At 43.2% G+C, this 22,995-nt stretch overlaps 1 long non-coding RNA gene across 1 annotated transcript; it reads right to left on the bottom strand.

Annotated features, from left to right (window-relative positions):
- Positions 1-7,248: 7,248 nt before the first annotated feature.
- Positions 7,249-16,057, bottom strand: LOC142599394 (uncharacterized). Its single transcript, XR_012832944.1, has 3 exons — positions 15,781-16,057; positions 9,121-9,193; positions 7,249-7,595 (listed from the first exon to the last, which is right to left on the bottom strand). It is a non-coding gene; the product is annotated as an uncharacterized LOC142599394 (long non-coding RNA).
- Between the last annotated feature and the right edge of the window lie 6,938 nt (positions 16,058-22,995).

Below are 22,995 nucleotides of genomic sequence, written 5' to 3'. Positions count from 1 at the left end.
TACATGTGTATTTTAGGTCTTTCTGGACTATCCCACAGCTGAGGAGCAATGCATAGTGTAGTTCATTGTAACTGGCAGGCCTTTGCCTACAAGCTGTCCAGACTGCTTGCATTTGTCAGCAACACTGATGCTGAGCTCTGAGAGACCTATTTTTTCCATAAGATGGAAAAAAGCAAACAAAAACTGGTTTACCAGCCTTTCAGGCCAAAGCCTGGGCCCCATTTTTTTCCTAGTGCAAATGCATCCTCAATTTGCTTGGAGTCTTTAGGCACTACTGCTACATAAACATTAAGTAAAGATAAGAATACAATAAGAGAATAAAAAACCAACCACATATAATAAGTTCTTCCCTCCACAACAAAGGCAGTTAATATCCTTGAAACGCCGTGAGAAAGACATTTTCCCACTGAAAGATTCCACAGGAAATAAGAAAAATCATCAACATTTTGACATGATTTTCTAACTGAACTACTTCTCTTTGTATGGGAATTTAATGAGTATTAAAAACATTTCAGATTGTTAGTGTGCAACAGATGAAATCAAAGACCTCGGTGACCAGCCCTCAGAGCAAATATTTGCAAATGTTAAGGCAGCAAATGAGGTGTTACTTAAGTGAAGGCACGCTAAAAAGTGTTCTTAAACTACCCAACTTTCCAAACCCATGGACTGAGGATTAGCTTGAATTAGTTTATAAGTTTCCCCCTTATTTCTCTTTGCGGCCTTGTGATGGATTTCTGGGAAGACTAAGGGGTCTCACATCCATTCCCACTAACTCCAGATCCTGCTTACCCCCCGCCTACACTTGCAACCAGATGCAATATTGCAGATTTGCTTTCAGTCCATGAGAGCTCAGGAGAGTAGGCAGGAAGAGCGGAGACTAATTTGCAGAGCCGTGGAAGCCCTGGGGCTTTGGTCACTCTTCCCAGTGTCCTGGTGTAGGTCAGGGTGCTCCTGGCTAACACTGGTCACATTGAGACACTTGTAGCACGCAGATCTCTGCACGGACAACTCCTGTGCAGCGCAGTGGAGGAATGCTGTGTTTTCTTTTATGTTTGGAAAACATATAGTAGCACTGGGAAGCAGGCAGGTGGCCCCCAGTCCAGTTTTAAAACATGAGAATGGATGAATAATGGTGTTTATCGCTTAGAAACCAGCATTAACACACATCTCAGACGCAGTAAAAAATAGTGAATATACTTACACAATCAAAATACAGCCAACAGTTACAAAAGCTTTACAGGTCAGTAAAAAGAAATAGAAACACAATTCTATGTATCTATACTTCAGATCAGCTCCAGGAAACTTTAACCTTCTGCCTCTCACAGCATTTACCTGAACTTAGTGCCCTTTTTTTTATGCACACTCTTGTTCTCTGTGCCTGCAAAGAGACGAATCAGATACAGGGAATATTTAACTGTTATGCAAACTTCCCTGACATTGCATTCCTCTTTAAATCTGTCCTTCCTACCCCTGAACGATCTGTTGCACTTTTCCCCAGCAGAGACCCCCCTGCCATGGATGCTGTACGTAAAGCTCAGTCCTGCAGTGAAACCTGGGTGGTCCCTCTGCTGACATAGTATGATGTGTTTGCATTTATTCTTCAAAAATATGGACACTCAAGGCCAGACTTTGCTGGAAATAGTGTTGGTTAGAGGTAAGGGCTATTGTTAGCCAAGTCAGTATCAGTTTAGAGTCCCACTGTTTCAGCAAAAGTTTTTAACAGAACAAACCTGCAGCAATTACTGAAGACAAAAACCAGCTCCCATCCAAGCACCAGAGCCAAATATATCAAGCAGTACAGTCACGAGCTCCTATATATGTATCGTAATGTATATTGATGGCTATGTGCAAAACACCTAGCAGAAAAACTGTGGCAATGAAAGCAAAGAGACCTATGGAGGTAAGGATGGATGCAAGCCCGGGGCCAGCAGAGTTAGGTGGGCTGTTCCCTGGCCCTTCTTGTGCAGCAGGGTACTCACACAGAAATGTTATGGGAAGTACTGCCTTGGCTTGGGCAGACATGGATTTTCATGGCTGATTTACTTCGCTGTCACCCAGTTACAACTTCAGTAGAGCAATGAAGCCAAAGAACTGCATTTTGAAAGTAAGCATAAGCAGTGTCACAAACTAAAACCTCAGAAAACATATCTAGCAAGGATGTGGCAAACATCTGTCAGTCTGCATCCTTCTAAAAAAATACCCAGGGGAAGTACATTTCATTACTGACTATGCATATTTACCACAGGCTTAACCTTTTTATTGAATAATTGAGTATCCTTCATATTCTGAACCAGATGAATGGTTTGGGAGAGTTGTTAGGGAGACTAGACTGCTTGTAAATAATCCTGGCATCTATCCATTCTGTTCTCATCTCTAGAAAAAAAAAGTCCATCAGTGAAGGAAGATCACTCCAGAGGGACCAGCTTCAGAGCTGTGGTTTTTGTAGTCACAATTGTTCAGGAGATGTTGAATCACTCAGGGAAAAAAGCTAGTTGCTAATGACTGAGAGATATGTGCTATATTTATTTCAGAAGATTTTAGAGCAACCTAGCAGTCTTTTCTCCCTTCCAATGTGACTCACACTGCATGTTAAAAAAAGGAAAGGCCACTAAAACCAGTAATTAAGCATTATTGCATGAAGCATGAACACCATTAAGCATACCTACAACAAAAGATTAAGGTTGTTTGGATTTCGGTTAAAATCCATTATTATTAGCTGAAAACTTCCTGTCTCTACATTATTGTTTGACAACTACAACATTCCCACAATATATTTTACCCAAAATTATGTGTGTGTATATACTCTCCAGCCTGGTGCCATTTTAATGTCATTTGCCTTTGAAGATTGAGTGAGGCCATATGCCAAAAGGACAGAGGCAGAGACCAATGGATGTTTGCAATTCTCAAGAGGTTAGCTGTGTCCCTCCAATCCTATTTGGTCTGCAACCAGCCTATTTTTAAAATCTTCTGTTCTACTGCTAGGTGAGGTGATCATTAGCAAGGGGCAGGGGAGGAAGCCATTGCCCAGCACCTGAATCATACTTGCTATTTTATTTAATTTAGGTTGGGGTTTCACATTTTTTAGACTAAAGGACCAAAGAAGAGCCGTCATAAACCAGCTAATTTTTGGTCAGCTAGCTGAGGTACCCAAGACAAATGCATCATCACTGAGATTGTCCCACTATGGTTGGTAGAGAAGCCCTACAGGGAGGCTGGTTGACCACCTTTTGGGATGTGTGTGTGTGCATGCACATGTATTTGTGTCAGTGTACCTCCGACTAGGTGGCTGCCCTCCCAAATCAACCACCTCAGTTATGTCCCTGCAATGGTGGGGGATAAATTCCGCAGTGAGATATCAGTGGCTTTCCTGCCACAACAGGTTAAGAATGATGTGTGAAGTATAGGCTTTATATTTATGTACATGGTAGCCACTCAGAGTCTACAGAAGGATGCAGACATGGTTTACAGCTCTGTACTTACTTCTCAGCAAGACTAAAGATCTAGGGCCTCTTTTTTATACCAAATGAACGTTCACAGCCCTGATGTATGTTTGCAAATGGCATGAGGTCAATGAGTCTTGAGAAGAATTTGTCCAAATGACTGTAGGTGTATTGTAAGTAACCACAGCCTTTACTTCACTTTTGTTCTTAGCAGACTGGAGCGTGGGATTGGGTTTGCATGGCAAGGTTTTGGGAGTGGGGGGGCTACAGGGGTGGTTTCTGTGAGAAGTTGTTAGAAGCTTCCCCTGTGTCTGACAGAGCCAATGCCAGCCGGCTCCAAGTCAGACCTGCCACTGGCCAAGGCCGAGCCCATCAGCAGCGGTGGTAGCACCTCTGAGATAACAGAGTTAAGAAGGGGGAAAAACCACCAAAAGCAATTGCAGCCAGAGAGAGGAGTGAGAAGATGTGAGGAGAAGTGCTCTGCAGACACCAAGGTCAGTGCAGAAGGAGGGGCAGGAGGTGCTCCAGGCACCGGAGCAGAGATTCCCCTGCAGCCCGTGGTGAAGACCATGTTGAAGCAGGCTGTCCCCCTGCAGCCCATAGAGGAAGGATGAGGGGGTGTAGAGATTCCACCTGCAGCCCGTGGAGGACCCCACGCCAGAACAGGTGGAGGCACCTGAAGGAGGCTGTGGCCCCATGGAAAGGCCATGCTGGAGCAGGCTCCTGGCAGGACCTTTGGCCCCGTGGAGAGAGGAGCCCACGCCAGGGCAGGTTTTCTGGCAGGACTTGTGAGCCTGTGGGGCACCCACACTGGAGCAGTCTGGTCCTGAAGGTCTGCACCTCATGGGAGAGACCCACGCTGGAGCAGTTTGTGAAGAACTGCAGCCCGTGGGAAGGACTCATGTTGGAGAAGTTGCTGGAGGCCTGTGTCCTGTGAGAGGGACCCCAGGCTGGAACAGGGGCAGAGTGTGAGGAGTCCTCCCCCTGAGGAGGAAGAAGCGGCAGAGACAACGTGTGATGAACTGACCACAACCCCCATTCCCCGTCCCCCTGTGCTGCTGGGGGGAGGAGGGAGAGAAATCGGGAGTGAAGTTGAGCCCAGGGTGAAGGGAGGGGTGGGGGGAGGTGTTTCAAGATTTGGGTTTATTTCTCATCACTCTACTCTGTTTTGCTTGGCCATAAATTAAACTAATTTCCCCAAGTCGAGTCAGTTCTGCCCGTGACAGTAATTGGTGAGTGATCTCTCCCTGCCCTTATCTCCACCCACGAGCCTTTCGTTATATTTTCTCTCCCTTGTGCAGCAGAGGAGGGCAGTGATAGAGCAGCTTTGGGGGGTACCTGGCCTCCATCCAGAGTCAATCCATGACAAGTGTGATGAAAGATGACCCTTGTTTCTCCTGTCAGGCATTCTGGTCCAAACTTTTGGGCATTTCTGTGCAATCATGGCCACAAGTACAGGATTTGATTCTTTCCAAAATCAGCAGTCAAAATCTGATCAGTAGGATGCATCCATCTGTGTTATTTCCCATAAGCATGTAAAGAAACTACTACAAGATTGCCTAAGGAGAATTGGAAGCAGCTGGATGCTGTGTCCAACCAGTTAGCCAGTTAGGTAGAAGTAGGAGCTAGACTAGACAGGGCAGAAAGCATCTAAAACAGCTTGCTTTTGCAAGATACTGCTAGCATGAGTTAGATAACTCTGATCCATCAAGGGATATATTACTTTCATGTCAAGTGATAGTGGACAGTCATTATGCTACAAGACAACTGCTATTTTATTACCTGTCAGCTATAGTTTCATAAAATACAACTGTCTTGTACTTTCCACAAAATAAGTGGGAGGATAATAGATATCCCATGGTACTCATTTCATTCTTGCGGGGTTTTTTTGGGGGGGTTGTTTGGGTTTGGCTTTTTTTTGCAAGAGCAGTATGTCTTAAACTTTTCAAAATCTCAAAAGCAGGACCACTATGTAGGAGCAAGCGGTTTATTTATGTTGTATCACAGAAATGCTTAAGTTCAGATGGACCTGAAGCTGAAAGCAGTGTAACCACATCAGTGCTGCTGCTCAGTGAGCCTGATTAGCTTAGTAAAACAGCTGCAGTTTTTCAAAACAAGGTTAGTATCCATCCAGTACAGATATTCTGACCTAGACTGATGTTAGAGCCAGTATTTGCATTGCTCTCTTATAAATAAATATATCCTAAAGACCGGAATCATCCCACCTAGCTTCAGACACCTAACTGAAACACATTTGATAGGAGCATATTAGCCCTAGTGTCACTGTATACCAGATGAAGAGAGACAGACACTTTCCATTACTGTTGGAATATTTGGTGAATCCTAAGACACAAGATTTGAAAATACTGTCCTTTCCAACTTCCCCAGTTCTGAACCTAGACTCAAAATTAAAAGATGGTTATAATTTCTTCCATCTGCCATATTGCTCTCCATCTATTTATCAGTTTATAACCTATTGTGTACATTAGTACAAAATAACATGTGAAAATGTTGGAGCATCTATGTATTTTACACCATTTGGTACAGAAATTCAAGGGCAGTGCGTCAAAAACAGACAGTGTGTTACATACGCATATAGTCCATGGTGCTGTCCAGGATTCAAACATTTTGTTTGAACATTTTCATTTCAGGAGCAACAAACAAAATACCAACTGCGGACAGTTTCACATTTCTGAGTCCCAAAGGCCGGTGGCAAAAACAGTCATACACAGGTGAGGGACAGTGTGTTGGACATGGATTGTACTGAATATTTTACGCTGAGGTAATTGATGTAACTCATTTAGAGAGTGATTCCAGCACCTGGTGTTTGCATACTGTGTGAGGGACAACAGGAGAAGAGGCAGCAGCAGGGTTAATTTCAGAGGGCATTGCTGCCGTGGGCTGCCTGGACTCTGTCCCCAACCCCAGTGTCCTTGTGCTGGCGGGCATCTCTTCAGGCTGCCACCAATTCAGAAGTCCGCACGCACTTCACCAAAACACAGATCTTAGTCTTGGAAAGAGAAAATAAAGGAAAAAAGAAAATTTTTAAAATAAAGCTGCTGTTGGGGACTTCTGCTTAGTGTTGGTGAGTTGAAGCTCAGCGCCATGATAACAGATTCATGTGGCCCTTGGCTGGCACAGCACGAATGTACGACACAGGCATCCTGGCAGCAGGGTCTGATCACATTAGATGAGATAGGAGTGATTTGGGAACTGCATGGCCTCACGCTACTGCAAACACGTCCCAGAGCTAACAGTGCCCAGACACCACATCTCCACCGCACTCCCAGGGCTGTGAGGCTGCAGTGGCATGTGTAGCTGCTTTAGATCACATTAATTGCAATTTTTCTCAGTGCAAATCCCAAAAGAGAAGGAAGGAAGTCTCCTGGGGGCTTCATTTATGTGTGAGCCAGGTCAGCTTACAAAAATATGAAAGGAAATTCTTCTTGCCAGGAAGCCATGGAAGGAGCCATTGGGGTTTCCTGTTAAGTATTTGCTTGCTAGCCGTGAAGCGCACTCCAGCCAGTATTTCTGTAACATCAGGGATTTGTATGCCTTTTCCCTACTTCTTCTTCAATCCTCTGTCACTGAAAGACATTTTGAGAGTTACTCCAACTTGCCTGTGTCCAGAGCTGGCTCTAGCATAAAGGGTGAGCTTGTAATATCTGTTATTGGTGCATTCTGAAATCAAATTCCTTAAGTATTTATTTCAGGCGCATTCCCAGGAAGCAAGAGACTCAGCTGTAATTGCATGATGCCTGAAATTTACTATCAGTTGGCCTTTTTAATGCCTGAGTCCAGAGTTCCTTCAAATCATACTCGCACACGCATTGCAAGATCAAAATTTATTTCTCAGAAAAATAACAAAGGTATTTCACAACATGAAAACTTGTGTGTCAGAGAAACTTTAGCAAACCCATTGCAACTTGCCTTCGCAGCCCCATGGCTGCTGATTGCTCTGCTTTAAGCTGATTGTTACCTCTTTTGATGCTTTAAATGGTTTAAAAATTACAATCAAACAACTCCTGATAGGAAAAATTAATATTTACTCTTCTTCAGACGAGACTTCTTCCTGTGCCAAGGATCACAGCAGTGAGCAGAGCGGTATCATAGCATGCCCACACAGGCCTCCCCGCTGCCTTTGGTGCGTGCTAGCTGCACGCGGAATTAAAGAGAGGTTAGTACAAAGAGGAGACCTTGAAAGCAAGCCTTAACACAGATTTGCTTGGCTGATTGCTTTTTGCCTATCACGCCCTTTACACAGGGTTATGCTGTCAGATTTGATACCTGCTGGACTGTGTCTGAAGACGCCTCTGGCTCTCCCTGAGGAAGGAGGTGCAGAGGGCCGGACTGGAGCCCCTTCGGAGCCAGCCCTGGGTACCTATCTCCTCCCAGGGCGGACGTGGAAGGTGCCCTGGCCATGCTGCCGTTACGTTACTGCACCCCAAAAATCCTGGGGTTACCCTGTAGCACTTCCCCTCCACAATCTCAGCAGGATGCAATGGACCCAAGAAGCGACAATCTCCCCTCTCCTGGGGCAGTGTGCCGTGCTCCCTGCGCAGGCACAGTGCCAGGCCAGCAATTGTGCTATGCTTAATCCTAGTTATTTTTACAGCACTTCTTGTAATTGTCAAAGACGCGTTAGATGTTTACCCTTGATTGTGGTGGTTTGATCTTGTGTGTTCAAAAGCTGCGCTATGAGAGCTAAGGTAAATCAATTTTGTGCGTCACATTGTACTGAAACCTTCTGTCGTACCACCTCAGCCGACTTGCATGCTAATACATTGGTCATTTTTTAAAAAATAAAACTAAAAAGGCTCAGTGGAACTGCTTGCATTTTTATTTTAGACACAATAGGGACCTAATGGTCATATAGGAAATCACAAAGAGAAAATAAAATATTCCACAAATTGAAACACCTTGGCACCTTTCAACTGTTTAACACAATTTACAAAATACTTTGAGTGAATAAAAGATGAGTTTGTAAAATACCCTCAACTAATTTTGCCCTCAGATTAACAATTAAAAAGGAACCACCCCTGATTCACTGTAGAGGAGTAGTAATTTAAACAAATTTTAGAGTTAAGGCTTATTTACACTTTGTTGCCTGGTCAGTCTGAGGTGTTTTGCACAAAAATGTGTTGGTATACAAGTTTGGGGTTTTTTTATTTCAAATTAGGTGGTGTTTTAATGCATGTTATTAAACCCCTTCAGAACCGGATATATGTGGGGGCATGCAGTAAAATGGTGTGGATACCTGCCTAGTCCTACCACAGCGATGTCTGCTTCGTCCCTGTCCTGGCTTGCCGGTTGATCCCACCCGCCTTCCTCCCACCACCCCTCTGACCCTCCTCCCCAAACACCTGCCTGCTGCTTGAGCACCAGCAGCCACCGAGACCTGCTCTGACACTCACGCGCCAACATGTCGGCAGGTTTGGGTACCCAAAGCAATGCCACGGTGGCACCCCCAGTTTGGCCGCCTTTTGCCGTTCTGATCCTGGGGGGCCCGGGCATCATGCTCCTCTGAGGGGGATCTGCAAGGCTGTCATGTTGGCCCTCCTTCTCAAACTACTCTTGTTAAGCCGTTCCCCTCCTCATCCCTCGAACTGGCAGCCGGGTCAGAAATTGTAGGAAGTTGGTCTCCTCTTTCCACCTCCAAATACCACCAATTATAACTCACCATGAAAGCTGCTACCGTGCCCATCTCACCTTCTGCGCTCCGATTAACCTGCCACAAGCCCAGATGGGAAGTCCTAAAAAGGAAAGGATTTGAAGGAAAGTGAATCCCAGAAAAGAGAAAGTGTAGAGATTATTCTCCTGGCTGACAGTTGCTGAGACATTGGCTTTGATCCAGTGGTGGATACCATACACAGACATGAAAAAAGAGAACTTGCACCCAAAGTGTCCCAGAAACCATACAGCAGACTCATCTGCTCAGCCCGCCTATGCAGCACAGGATTCACTTTCACTTCTGAAGCTCTCTGCTGTACAACACCATGGCCCATTTGCCGGCTATGCCACCTTTCCAACAAAATTTTCCCTGTCATTGGGCTATATTTTTCATGGCACTATTATCCAAGTAAAGCATTTTTTCTCCTTTATTATTAATAAAGTTTAGTTTGATGTAGTCTTCATTTTCTAGTTTAAAAGCCTTGAAACTATCTTTACATGTGTATTTTTGCATTTTGAGCAATTCATTGTCTCCTACTTTGAACAGCATAAACTGTGAACATGGTTTACATAAAAAGCCTACATACAATACACTGATATCCCTCCCTGCCCCCCCAAAAAAAGTTATGTTCTTACACGGGACGTGATATTTGCAGTAATCATCACCAAAGCCTGTGAGAGAAGCATATACCCTCTTCCCAGGTGTCCTCTTTATAGAAAGAAGGGCACAGAGCATCAAGGACTCAGTTTGCAGGAGCTGTTACAGCATTTTCCGGGGCACTTCAGTGCAATTGATGAAATTGCTCAGCAGCCAGCCCACCTCTTCCCACCACAGTTTCTCCTGCTTTTGAAAAAGTTTTGCAAACTATAGCAAGCAGCACTCATGCTAGGCAGATATTTCTCAACACACTAGCAGGAACATCTCTCCATCTTCTAAAAGTGCATTTCTTTCTACAGCTACTCAGGTGGGAATTACCAGCTCCTTTCTCCCACCCAAGTGCCCAGCAAAAGGATTCATAAGCTTCAGAAATAAAATATAAGAATGAATGGAATGGAAGAATCTCAATGCCATAGGTGTTTCTGAGCACAAATCTTCCACTTGCAATCACAAAAAGCAGTTCAGACCTTTTAAAGTTCCTGGTCTCACAGACCTTTTAGGTATCCTACATAAACATTATGACATCTTCCATGGCAATCAAATGGACTTTAAAATAGAGAGCTGTGATAACCTTTTCTGTACACAAACAGATGTTTCTCAGCAAAGAATAGCCATATGCTTTCTATCAATAGTCCCTCTATTACTCAGCAATTCCCACCGTGAAAATCTGTTAAGGTCCCAGGGTGAAAGGTCTGTCCTATGATACAAGACAGGAGCAATGCATACACCTACAGAACCACAGTATTGACTACTCACACCAAACCAGTTACCAACAGAGATGGTAAATTTGCAGATGATGATTGCACTTTCCTTCACACCAAGCAGGGCTCCTATGAAGGTGTCCATTGGGGCAGTGCTGGGAGCAGCTCTGCACATGACTGGTCGCCTTTGACATCCAGAAATCCACCTGCTCCTGCTCACTGTGCCAGATCTTTGGCTTCATCCTGCCTCAGATGCCATTCTATGATTTCTTTTCAGCCAAGCACAGAAGCAATTCTTCAGAAGTCAGTCCAAGAAAGACCTAGAAGAATTTTCCCTTTAGTTTCAAGCTCCTCTTCCATGCTACTCATATCACACTGGTCCTGAGGGAACCTGAAAGGATCTGTTTACCTTTGCACTGCTTTCTTAATGAAAGACATGAAGGGCTAATGAATGACTGTGATGAAGAAGATACTCGCCCCACAGACAGTGGAAAAGATGTGCAATGCAAAACTCAAGGAAGAGCAGAACACCAGAGTTAACAGTGTATGCTGTAGAAAAGGGAAAAAACTCCAACACCTTCAAGGACCTTTCCTATCAATTAATCCTTCTGGCTTTGTCTCTGAGAGAGAGACGATACGCTCACAAAAGCTCCTGTTGCTTTGCCCCACACGCACTCACACACATCTCTCTCCTGCAATTCTGCCAACAGTTCATCCATTAAAGCAGTCACTCTCACCCGAGTCACCCAGCCCCTGTATATTTATAGATATTTATAGCACTTCTGTTATTATCTGACTCTTTTTGTGGGTGATCTCTTGAGATATGCTTCCCCCTGCATCCTGCCATTATTCATGAGAGCTATAAATACACAGCTGAGTGGGTCAGCACATCCCTTCCCCCTCTCTGAAACAGATCTAATCTATCCAGACACTCTGGTCCTCGTTTTCTGAGTGGACACCTCTTCAATGCCACAAGAAGAAGCTTGCAGAGGATATTGCTGAGACGACAGAATCCAATGAAATAAAATCAGTAAGATGCATTTCTCCAGCTCTCCTGGGGAACAGGGAGAGAAGAAACAGAGGCTTCTACGGTAAGTATAGGCAAATGCTTTATCTTTGCAGCCTCACATGACCCACAGCACAGCATCCATGGGGAAAGCTTCTCGACTCCGTTATCTCTAACCAGCGGCCACATGGTTATACCTGGAATTGTGCCACATTCAACAAGCAAGTTTTAAGACACTGTGTCATTTCTTCTCCTTCTGTGCTAGGGAATCATGCCTGATTCTCTATTGTTGTAATAGGAAAAATGCATATCAAACAAACTATTTTAAGTCACGTTATTTTAAGCTGGCCATACATTAGGGGACATTAACTGATAGGACAAGAACCAAGGTTCAACAGAAAACTCACCAAACAAGCCTGTAAAAACATCACCCACTGTCAGCATGACCATTAGTGCAGGTCAGCAAACATGGATCACAGAAATCCTCCAAAATAAAATCATGAGGCTCTTCACAGCTTACAGTGGTAGGTGAGCTGCCTCACCTCATACACTTCTGGTATCTGTTATCATAGTCCACCTTCTTATCATATGCACATCTCTTGAGGACTGCAGGAATATGCTGAACTACTTCTGAGCAAGAGGCACAAGGTCCATCAGGTTCAACTCTAAAACAGTTTCCTTTTTCCTTGCTTCTCTTTAAATGGCTGGGAAAAAATAATGTAAATCCTTTCAAATGAACAAATTTATGCAGAAATCCAGCTGAAGCTCTGTCTGGAACTTTAGAAAAAAAATTATTTAAACGTTGTTCATATAAAAAACTTCTGGTTATGGAGATCTTAAGAAACAGCTCTTAAGTGACACACAAAACACTTTTTAGTGACACAGGAGCTGGTGCTTTCAGCCTCTTCTGAAGACAACCCACTGACTAACCACAGGGAATGGAAACTGAGAGAAGAATGCAAAAGGTATGAGATGCACAGACAGAAATTCAGTAATGTGGCTTTTTTCACTGACACTACAAAATCAACACCTGTAAAAATATGGCCACAACAGATTTTAAAATCACCAAACAGTGGTCAAAATAAGACAGATTTTGTTTCCAAAGCTCACCTATAAACTGTTACTTGCATACATTATGGATGAGATTTCTTAGGAGGAAATACTCTTTCAATAGTATTTTCCCTTGCCAAGAGTCCTTGGAAATCTGCTATGTGTTGGAGGAAGGTGTCACAAAGAGCATCAGACCTTTACTTCAGTCTTTCCTATACCTTGTCCTCTGCTACAAAATTCATGATTCACCAGATATGCAGGGTGATGCCACGGATGATTTCAATTTTTTATGTGTAAGTAGGCTTCAAAGAGATAGGTATTAAAGCCAGACAGTGCAAATCCTGGTAGATAGGAAAATGTCTATTAGTCTCAGTGTCTTCAGGATGAAGTTCTGAGCAGCTGTAAACCACTTCAGAGTAGGAACGTATGGCCCATCATTTCTGGACCAGAATAAAATTAATAGTTGAGAATAAGAACACTTCCTTTTCTGTTTCTATAAAATGAGAGAGGAAATTAAGTGAAAATTGCACACTGATTTAAATGTGAAAAACTGACTCATTTCTTAAACAAATCTCCAAAGTCTGTGAATAAAAAGGAAAGCTGTAAATTATTTTTGACCACAGCCACTATCATGTGTTATTCTTTTGTTTTCCAGAACAAAGACAACCGTGTCTGGAGGCAGCACAAGACAATAAGAAAAGGAATGGATACAAACCAGCATTTACAGAGAAAGGGTGACTGGTATAGACACAGCTATATCTGTACACAAGGGTTAGCCGCATGGGCTCTGTCCCCTATACCCAGTGCAAGAGTACATGTGCATATACAGCTTCCATCAGAATGAACAGTGATGAGGTGCTTTAAATGAGAACAGAATACAATTACCGACTTTGCTGCTCTTTCTCTTTGTGTCTGGCACAGGTAGTCTGTGCCTTTGTAGCCTGAAAGACTATGCTGCTGTTTGACAAAGTATCACGACACGGATCTCCCAATATGCTATTAGCGGCACAACATTTTTTTATATGTGCACAACCTCACATGTCGACATCCACTCCTAGACACACTGGTCTTTGACTACTACCTTGTGCTGGTCCAGATCCCACAGCTCTTGGGAGTACGATAACATCAAACCCCTCCACATTTTGCTAATGGCAGCACATCCAATAGCCATTAAAATGAATACTAAAATATAAAGATACACAGAAAAGTGATACAGTAGTAAAAAAATTAATGCAGTAACCGATTTTTGTCAGTGAAATAGAACAATGACAGATGTTTGTAAAAACATGTCTGGATTTCCCAAAAAATAAATACCCCAAAACGTCAAACAGTTCTCAGAATGAGATGCAAGCATCTTATTATATTTTATGAAATGTAAAATGTTCTCCTACATATAACTCAGGTGATTTTCTTTAAGAGTCTTTCCTTTGGAGGAAATGCCAGCAACGGCAAGATTCACAAACCTTTACACAACTCCAATGAAAGTTGAAAGATCATTGAAGAAAATACAGAGAAATATGACAGATTTTAAACTAAATTTCATGCTGAGCTACGGATTCTGTTCTGGACTTTCCCAACAGCTAACCGGAGCTCCTGAGCCTTTCAGCTGCCCTGGGGCGAGGTGTAAATGTGAGAGACACCCTCAGGGAGGGGTTCTCTGCCTTGGGGCCCATTCCCTTTCCTGTGACAGCAGGGTGGATGGAGAGGGTGTCTAAACTCAGCAGAGATCTGAAATTGCATGGAGCAGAAAGTCATGGATGCTGAGACACATACTTGTACCTTTTACACCAATGTATTACAGCAACTTACAGTGTTATAGTAATGTCGGCCCCGGTGCCAGTGAGGATGTTTACCTCCCTTTTCACAACCCTCCCCAGTTTATGCACAGTTACCCAGTAAAGGCTGCAAGGATGCCACTGGTAACAATTCTGTGTCCACAGGCTTTACATGACCATCAGCAGAGATGCAAATACAGGATTTGCTGTTCCAGAACCACAAAGCTCTGTATTTAAGCTAAATAAGGCTTTGATTATGCCTTTTGTTCCCAGGCTTGCCAAAGGGTGGGGCATAAATAACACTATTCCAAAAGCATCCCAGAGAATAATGTGCCCTGGAGACGTACATTCCTACTTTCCTCTGGAGGTGGGAGAAATTGTTATGAGTAATGATTCTCTCCAAGTGAAATGTACCCATCACCTCACACATCAGCTGAGCCATGAACTATATCTAGTTCTGCATCCATTTACCTTCAGCGCTGCCAGAGACCCAGGGGACAAGGTTTGATAGACACCATCACACTTAGGCAAGTGGGTCCCACTCCAGCAGACACCTGGGAGCTTACCAGCTGCAGCACTAAAACTGACAAGATGTTGACTTTTGGTAGCACTGATGCTTACAAGACTTTAAAAGAGTTAACAATGAACAGCTAAGAGAAATGAAAGGAGTAGGCACAAGGTGTGGAGAGTTTGAATACTGACAAAAGAAGATCTGTGTCAGAGGTTTCAAGTCTAAGAGAAGAAAGTAGAATCATAGGAATCTTTGGGACTACTGGAATAATTCATATAGGAGATTGAATGGGAAAAGAAGATTCAGTAGCTGGAGAACCTCAGTTTCTGACAAAGGTAAGACATATGAAAAGCTGAAGTGTAAGAGAGAACAGAAAGGAGAAGCTGTGGATAAAGAAGAGCCTTAAGAAATAGGAATAATACAAAGACCATTAATCTCAATGGGGAACTTTCTGTTGGCTAAAAAAAAAGCTAGTATTTCACTCTATTTGCATTAATTGGTAGGTGATATACGAAAGAAAATGAGGTGGCCAACAGACCTAAACACAGGTTAGTGACAAAGATCTCTGCTAACAGAGCCCACCCAGTGAATTTACTAAGGTCCTCCTAGCAAAAAGGATGGAAACCTCTTATGGCATGTGGGTCAGCTGATGCAACAGCCCCAGAAAATGGCTTCATGTTAAAAAAAAAAATAAAATAACTTCAGTCTATAGCATGCAGTAAGGACATGACCCTGAGTTATGACCTGAGAATATAACAGACAGGAAGGACAGAAAAGGTGGTAGGATGTCACTAAGAATATGCATTGCTTAGCAGAGCTAGTCACCTAGGAATGTCCTGTGCCAGAGCAGCAATAAGGCTGACGGTATCTGACCGAGCCAGTGTGGGTCTTACCACACAGAACTGCCTCACATCAGATAGACCCAAGGTGAACAGTGAAAAATGTATTTGAAACTTTAAAACAACTTACCACCACTTTATGTGCAGGTATGGCATCGTGTAGATATATGTGAAGGCATTGTGCAGTCTCACTCATCTTCAGGTCTTCTTCCACCAGCAATCCCGCTCCATCCAGTGATGCTGTCTGGGACAAGTGACACCCAGTCTGGCCTGCGGGCCATATGGTAAGCTGGGCACTATTTACACAGACCCTTACTGTGACACTTCAACTGTCCTGTTCCATGAAATAGCAACAAACATGCCATCCATTAGCTCCTAAGAAGCTGTTAAAGTCTGATTCACAGAAAGGGCACAAAATGCTTCTGGGGAACTTCTTGTTTCAGCGAGTAATAACAGTTCTTAAGAATGTTATGTGGTATGGGAGGAATTTATCTCCTGCATAAAGGGAAACAGATGTCGAAGGGAGCAGGACATGAGATCATTAAGGGGCTGCTGTGAGGGGTCAAGGGTTCTATTCTGAACAGTGCTTGTTTTATATTTCTGAAATCATTATTATCAAGTAAATGCATATGCCTGATTTTCAACATTTCTCATTCAATATTTAACACTCTCAACCCTTATTAGTCCTGGTAAGACCCTGAATTTCTTGATGGCTTTGAAAACCAGGTCAATTATCTCTTGTAAGATATGTCATTTCTTCTCCTCCCCTCTTCCACTTCTCTTTTTCTTCCTTATAATCATTCTCAGCATATAAATTACTCATGGCAGAAACAGTTAGCATTTCAGTGCCTAGACTGACCTTACACCCAGCCTGTTTAGATGTAAGCCTAGGTATAGATTTTAGCCTAGGATGCTACCAACACAAATAGAGGCCTCTGTCTGAAGCGCTCTCCCCCTGCGGCCATGTCCCATGTCCCATATCCCATGGCCACTGTGGAACAGGCAAACTGGCTTATGAGGGAATGTGTGTTTCCTAGGAGGTCCTGATCTTCCCAAGCAGGTGTTGGCGAGGGGGGGTAAGTAGCCTTAATCCAGGCTGCCTGCCCTTGCAGGTATGCTACAATTCTCTGCAGATATGGAGAACCTTAGCAGCCTCTTTTTTTCCAAGGTTAGGTCCAACCAAAGAGTCTGTTTATTTGTGCTGTTAAGGGAATAGGTGTTAGGTTTCCACAGCTGAGTTCCAGATCCAAATTTCTTTCTGAGCTGCTGACATGCCTCGTCCATAGTGACTTGTCCCAGCTGGTGGCAGCTGAGATACAACATACAGTTCCTGCACAATTCTGGTGAGTCTCAAAACACAATTTGGATTGCATTATCCAGACCAAGCTTTGAGAGAATTTCAAGACAATTAGAGGGAACTGAATTAGCAAGAAGGTCACTTGTTAACTGAATAAACTTGATGTGGGATACAACCACACTGCTTTAAAGCATGGCATGCCACAGAACCCTGACTCATGACCCCTCATAGGCTCAGCAGAGGTGATTCAACGTCAGGGACCTGGGAGCACTAATCATTGCAGAGGCTCATCTCCAGCCCCATCTCCTGCTCTCCCCTGGGCATGCCCAGGGTGGCTGTGGCCCCCTGACCAGCCCCTGCTCTGCCCCCTGCTCAGACCTGTGGGCGAGGGCCTGGCCACATGGGGTGGTCCCTGGCACCCAGACATTGGAGACGTTACCATCACAGCTTGACCATACCTGCTGGGACAGGTCCTGCAGCCCCTTGCAAAGGAGACAGCAGGGTTGATGCTAAACCCACCCTAACCCGCGGCGCTCTGCAGTCCAGGGCACAACGTGGTCACTGATGGTTTAAAGCAACAGACCAAGCTGTAGACTGTCTTCATGGAGGAGGTAACCACTTCCAGGAAAATCATTAGCAAGACAACCGTGGGCAGCAATAGCTTCAGCTTAATTCAGAAGGGCTAGAAAGTCGGTGCCCCTGGTATTACGATAGTTAAATACTGCACAGTGAAATAAAGTCCAGTCCTCTAGCATTGCAAAGATATTAGTAACATTGTATCAGTACGAACTCAAGGCAAAAGTTTAGCTTCTTACTTTGTGCTTCTTTGCTGTCCCAAAAGAAGTCCATTTTCAGCAAGACATCTCAAGAACCCAACCATTGCCGAATTCTTTTTTTTTTTTTTTTTTTTTTTTTGCTTGCCCCAGGCCTTCATGACTCTTGATCTAAACAGTTGCATCCTTCCCTGATGCAAAGCAGCGATGCTTCAGTGAATAAAGCCTGCCACGGTACACGATGGCAGATGGCAGCCACAGAACTAGCTCTGTGTTTTGATTCAGTGGAAGGAAACTTTCTTGAACTGTGCTTCAAACGCACTGAATCATGGGGGGATCCTATTGTCTCTGAAATTAAAACTGCCCCATTTACTCTGAAGACATTTTACGAGCAGTATCAGGGCCTGGGCAGATACTTTGTTAGCATTTTTTGAAAGCTTTCACTCTGAAATCCAGCGATTCAGGTTAGCTGCTTTGGCTCAGTTCTTGACCAGATCTCAGATAGAAAGGACTTCTTTTCCACTAGCTAAAATTCTTGCAAAAATAATAACCAAAACCGACCTCCTGCTGCTTCAAAATGGCACTTTGTTACTCTGCTGTTCTGAATACTAAAGTTATTCAAAAAGTTTGAATGTGTTAATTCTGTATTCTGTGGATGTGCCATTTTCATTTGCACATGTGACTGCTACTTGAACCAGGACCTTTGCCCAGCAACAAAACTATGCATGTATGCATCTCCAACTTCATTGGATAACATCTGCTTAGACTCTGCTTCCTTACATTCCCTATTAATTAAAATATGGGGGTTTACTGTACAATCCATTCAAAAAACTCAAATTTGTTTTAGTTTTTAATCATACAATAGTCCTTGGCTAGTTTAGAAAGAGTTCAGTCAGATCATCTACAGTTTTAGTTATTTTTCTCTTCAAACAAAATAATCCCTAACTTTTGCCACCTTTGCTAGGAGTTGTTCAGTGTTTCCATTCTTTCAGCTGTCTCTATTGGTTTACACAGAATAAATATATCCCTCTGTAACCATACACACATACTAAAAGACAAAATGGGTCAGTCTGCTCCCATGACATAATGTTGCGTTAGGGAGGTGTAGCACTCCTCCAGGGATAGTGTGCATGGTGCTACACCCATGGATCTGGTGGCGGGCACCACGCCTCAGCCATGATCTGCTCACCTTTTGCAGGTGCAGAGATGTCCATGGCCAGGTCAGGGTCCTGTGGAGGCAGCCTGGGGAGCAGGAGCTCTGCAGGAGCCGTGGGTCACAGGTGACTCTGCAGCGGTGGCAGTCAGGACAGCTGCCCAGGTCACCCCAGGGGTCTCCTCCCGGCACCCTGAGGCTCAGTGCACAGGAGGGGACCGCAGCTACAGGGGAAGAGTGGGAGCAATGTGCAGAAAAGAAAGGAGGGACAAGCCTTCAGACAATGATGTAGGCATATGGTCTTCATGTCCGGAGTGTTGAGCCACAGGATGCACATGGGGAAACCCAAGGAGCTGTTTCACTGAACTCATTTCTCCTTCTCCTTTCTCTGCATTTCACTTTTTATATCGTGTCTGGCTGGAAGTGCTGTGATAACAACTGTGTCTCTTTTAACATGTGTAATCTGCACAGCGCTGTATGTTGAGCTGACTCTGTCTTAACGTAACACTAACAATAAATACCTGGCCAGGCTCTGAGTATCTGCCCCATTAAACCTAAAGGAAGGTGTCATTTGCAGAAGCAGGTGGAGTTCAGCTTAACTAAGCACGTGATCCCAGTGGTTAATATACAACATGCAACTGAAATATGTCCTATGGGCATGTATTGTATTTATACATGATACGTACAAGACTGTATGTCTCAAAAATGCCATTACAGTTACAGAAAAGAAGATGAAGAAAAAAGGACGTCCAAAGCTACAGCCTTCATATGAGCTTGTAAAAAAGTCAAATTCTTTCCATTTTCATCATCCCAAATAATGATCTGAGGGAGCACAAACTAGATGTGAATGTAAGATGCATGTGGTTTCAGTTAGTGTTTACTGATCATTTCTAAGACAAAATCCAAAATGGCGTGTTAAAGCAATGTCAGTATTTTAAGGTGCTCTGAATCAAAGTATTATTTTCCAAAGATACTATATTTAAGTATGTTAATTCACTTTATGAGATTCTGTGATTCAAACAACATTGATAAAGCATTAGAAGGATTTGTTAGAAGTAACAGGATTTGCAAGATCTTCACCTCAATCATTCCTGTGGTGGATTTATAGAATGTGTGTCAACTTTACTGCTGCTAAAGATAGGAGAATTCATATCTTTAAAACAAATAAAGTCAAAAGAATTCAGCAAATGCATAGTCATGACATACAAGTGCATGAAGATGTGAAAAAAGTCATCAATTTTGAAGTTTCCAAAATATTCTCTGCTTATACTTAATAGTGATTGACAGATTTATTTTTTTTATGTAGTAATTCAAATGTATTTTGATCACTGCAGATTATGGTTCATCGCTACTCCAAAGAAATGTTCTTTTTTTGTTTTTATTTTATATTAAATAAAAATATTAATTTTTCCTCTTTTAATCATTTCTAAATTAAACAATATTGCATTCAATATTGGCTTAAAACTGAGTTGGAGGCACAGAAATAAGCACAGAAATGGTGTTACAAACCATACAAAATGCATAATACATCTTATTAATATAAAAAAGATAGCTCAGCAGCAGTAGAAAAGTAGAGAGCTAAAACATGTTATAGTATAATCAGATAAATATCATACTGTTTTGAATTCTAATTTTAAAATTGCCCTGCTGCTGTTTTGTTTACATACCAAGACAGTGAAAAATAAAGGACAGATTTTCCAAATAATGGAGCATTCCTTCAGGAACTCCAAGAAAGGAAATCAATGACAGACCTGTAAAGCACTGGATGAATGGCAGTATGAGGAAATTATAACTAAGGCATTAATAAAACATTGCATTAATTATTTTTTAATCGTGATAGGCAGAAATTACCAAAATTTTATTGTGCCCTAAAAAGTTAACAGAAAAAGGAGATTCTTCAAGGATTTGATTGTAACTACTACATGAGAAGGATAATATTAAATTCAAAACACAATCTGTTTTGTCTGTACAGAAACCACAATACCTTTCATCTCAGGATAACTTCAGCTTTTATTGCATATTTGTATATTTTATCTATCTGTAAAGGGAAATAACTTTAACCACTTTTTTAACTTTTAAGCGTGTGCTGAAACCCCATTTATATCAATGGCATCCATTTTTTGCTGCATTCATTGGATCAAATGCCACACATAGAAGTAAAAACCCCTTTTTTTAATGAGTTATCCTCCATGTAATACACATGACAGTCACGGGATGTCACAGTGTGCTGGAGGTCCAGGATCATCTGGACAACTTCGCCAGGTCACTCTCCGAGTCCATTGCTTTGGCTGAGCCACTGCTCTCTGAGTCACGCTGCTGACTCTTCCTCTGCCACATCCCCTACAGAAACCTGCAGCAGTGGGCAATAGTCATGCTGTTACCTGTGCCACGGCTTGTCCTCTTAGCCAAGACCATGCCTTCTTGCAACACAGGAGAAAAGACCCCGGGCAGGATTCAGTCCATGCTAACTTCGGAGCTGGAAGCATGCAGGGCTTTCTCATTGTATTTGGCCCCCTTTACTACATGTGGTTTGTTTAACCATTTTTTCTCTTTTTCTCCTGCAGCAAGGTGCTGCACAATTCAACAGTACACTGACGGAAATTTGTTTCCTTTTGTTTTAAACTATTCTGTTATTCTGTCTCGGTTCATCGCGGGTTTTGTCTTTCCTCAGACTATTGATTAGACCTAGCCAACTTGTGTTTTTCTTACAGGCACAACTGTTACAACCATTCTGTTGCTTTTTGTGCCTTCTTGTGTTTTATTGCATTCATGAGGAGATGAAGTAACCAGAGGCACCCATGGTAGTCAAGGTGCAGTGCTCACAGAAGAGCTTAACCATGGTTTCCATCTTGTTTTCCATTCCTTTTTTAATCCTTCCTAACATTCGGTTACTCTTTGACAGTTAATGAATGTGGGGTGTTTTTGAAGAACTCTCCACAAAGACGCCTCTTCCGAGTGATAACACTCTGTGGGCATTTGTGCATGTATCATTAGAATTATTTTTCCTATGTTTCACTTAACAGCATGGAAATGAATACACCATTTTAACAGCAGGTCACTCAGGACCTTCAGGTCTCAGCAGCTTCTTATCCTCAGTTTAAGTTTCACTGTCAAGTACCCCCAATAACACTAGCAAATGCTGCTTGCCCGTTACTCATTCTATTTGCTCACTCACTCATTAATTTCCAGGGCAGAACAGACTCCTCATCCCCAGGAAATTAATCTGTTAACCTCCTGTTGCTATGAAAATTTGTCATTGTTCCTGTCCTATACTTTCCGTCTCTTACTTTGTTATTAATCTTTTTACCCCACAAAAATATAATTTCTTTCAAGACTACTACAACAAGGACGAGAGCTTCGTGGCAAGCTGAGTACAGTATGCATGTCTCACAGGCTGTTGTATGATGTTCAGAAGTGAACCGGTGGGTTGTATGAGCGATTGTCAACAGGCTGAGCTCCCTGAAGATTATTGCCAACAGCTGCTTTGGCCTGAGATGCCACCCCAGGCAAATCCCCAGCAGCCTCTGTGCAGGAACTCTCTACCACACTTTGTTCCTGGGTGGCTTCTCCAGCTTGCAGTGCAGTGTCCTGCCACCTGCTTCCTCCAACGGCATCAGCAGCCTCTGCAAACACTGGGGACAAGAGGCAGCTGCAAAAAACTGCTGCCCACCAAAGAGCCAGACATCCCTCTGGCACAGCCGTGGCTGAGGTCTGTTTCCCATGATGGAGAGAAGAGCTGGGGCATGGGATCGCCGTGCTTACTGGTGGGATTGCATTGCTCAAGGTGCTTTGCAGCAGAAGAAGGGCTTTCAGGCACCACAACATCAGACACCACCATCAAAGGTGTCAGAGATAACACCTTCTTAGCACCATTGAGACACCACTTCCCATGCATAACCCTCTGCAGAGGGGTGTCATTTCCTTCTACTATAGTGGGGCCTTGCTGTGGGCTGCTCCTACAGAATGGTGGCAAGCCCAACTGAGGAAGGCAAATCAAATCCATCACAGTCAGCAGGGCAGTTTGCCACCTCCTGGCATCATTGCAATAAATCTTTCTGGTGGCAGCGTCTTGTCCCCTTACCTACCATAGTCTGACCAGAATGACTATTTCTTCTGGCTTCT

This window comes from Balearica regulorum, chromosome Z (assembly GCF_011004875.1).
Source record: "Balearica regulorum gibbericeps isolate bBalReg1 chromosome Z, bBalReg1.pri, whole genome shotgun sequence".
Classification (NCBI taxonomy): Eukaryota; Metazoa; Chordata; class Aves; order Gruiformes; family Gruidae; genus Balearica; species Balearica regulorum.
This window is presented reverse-complemented; position numbering and strand designations above follow the sequence as displayed.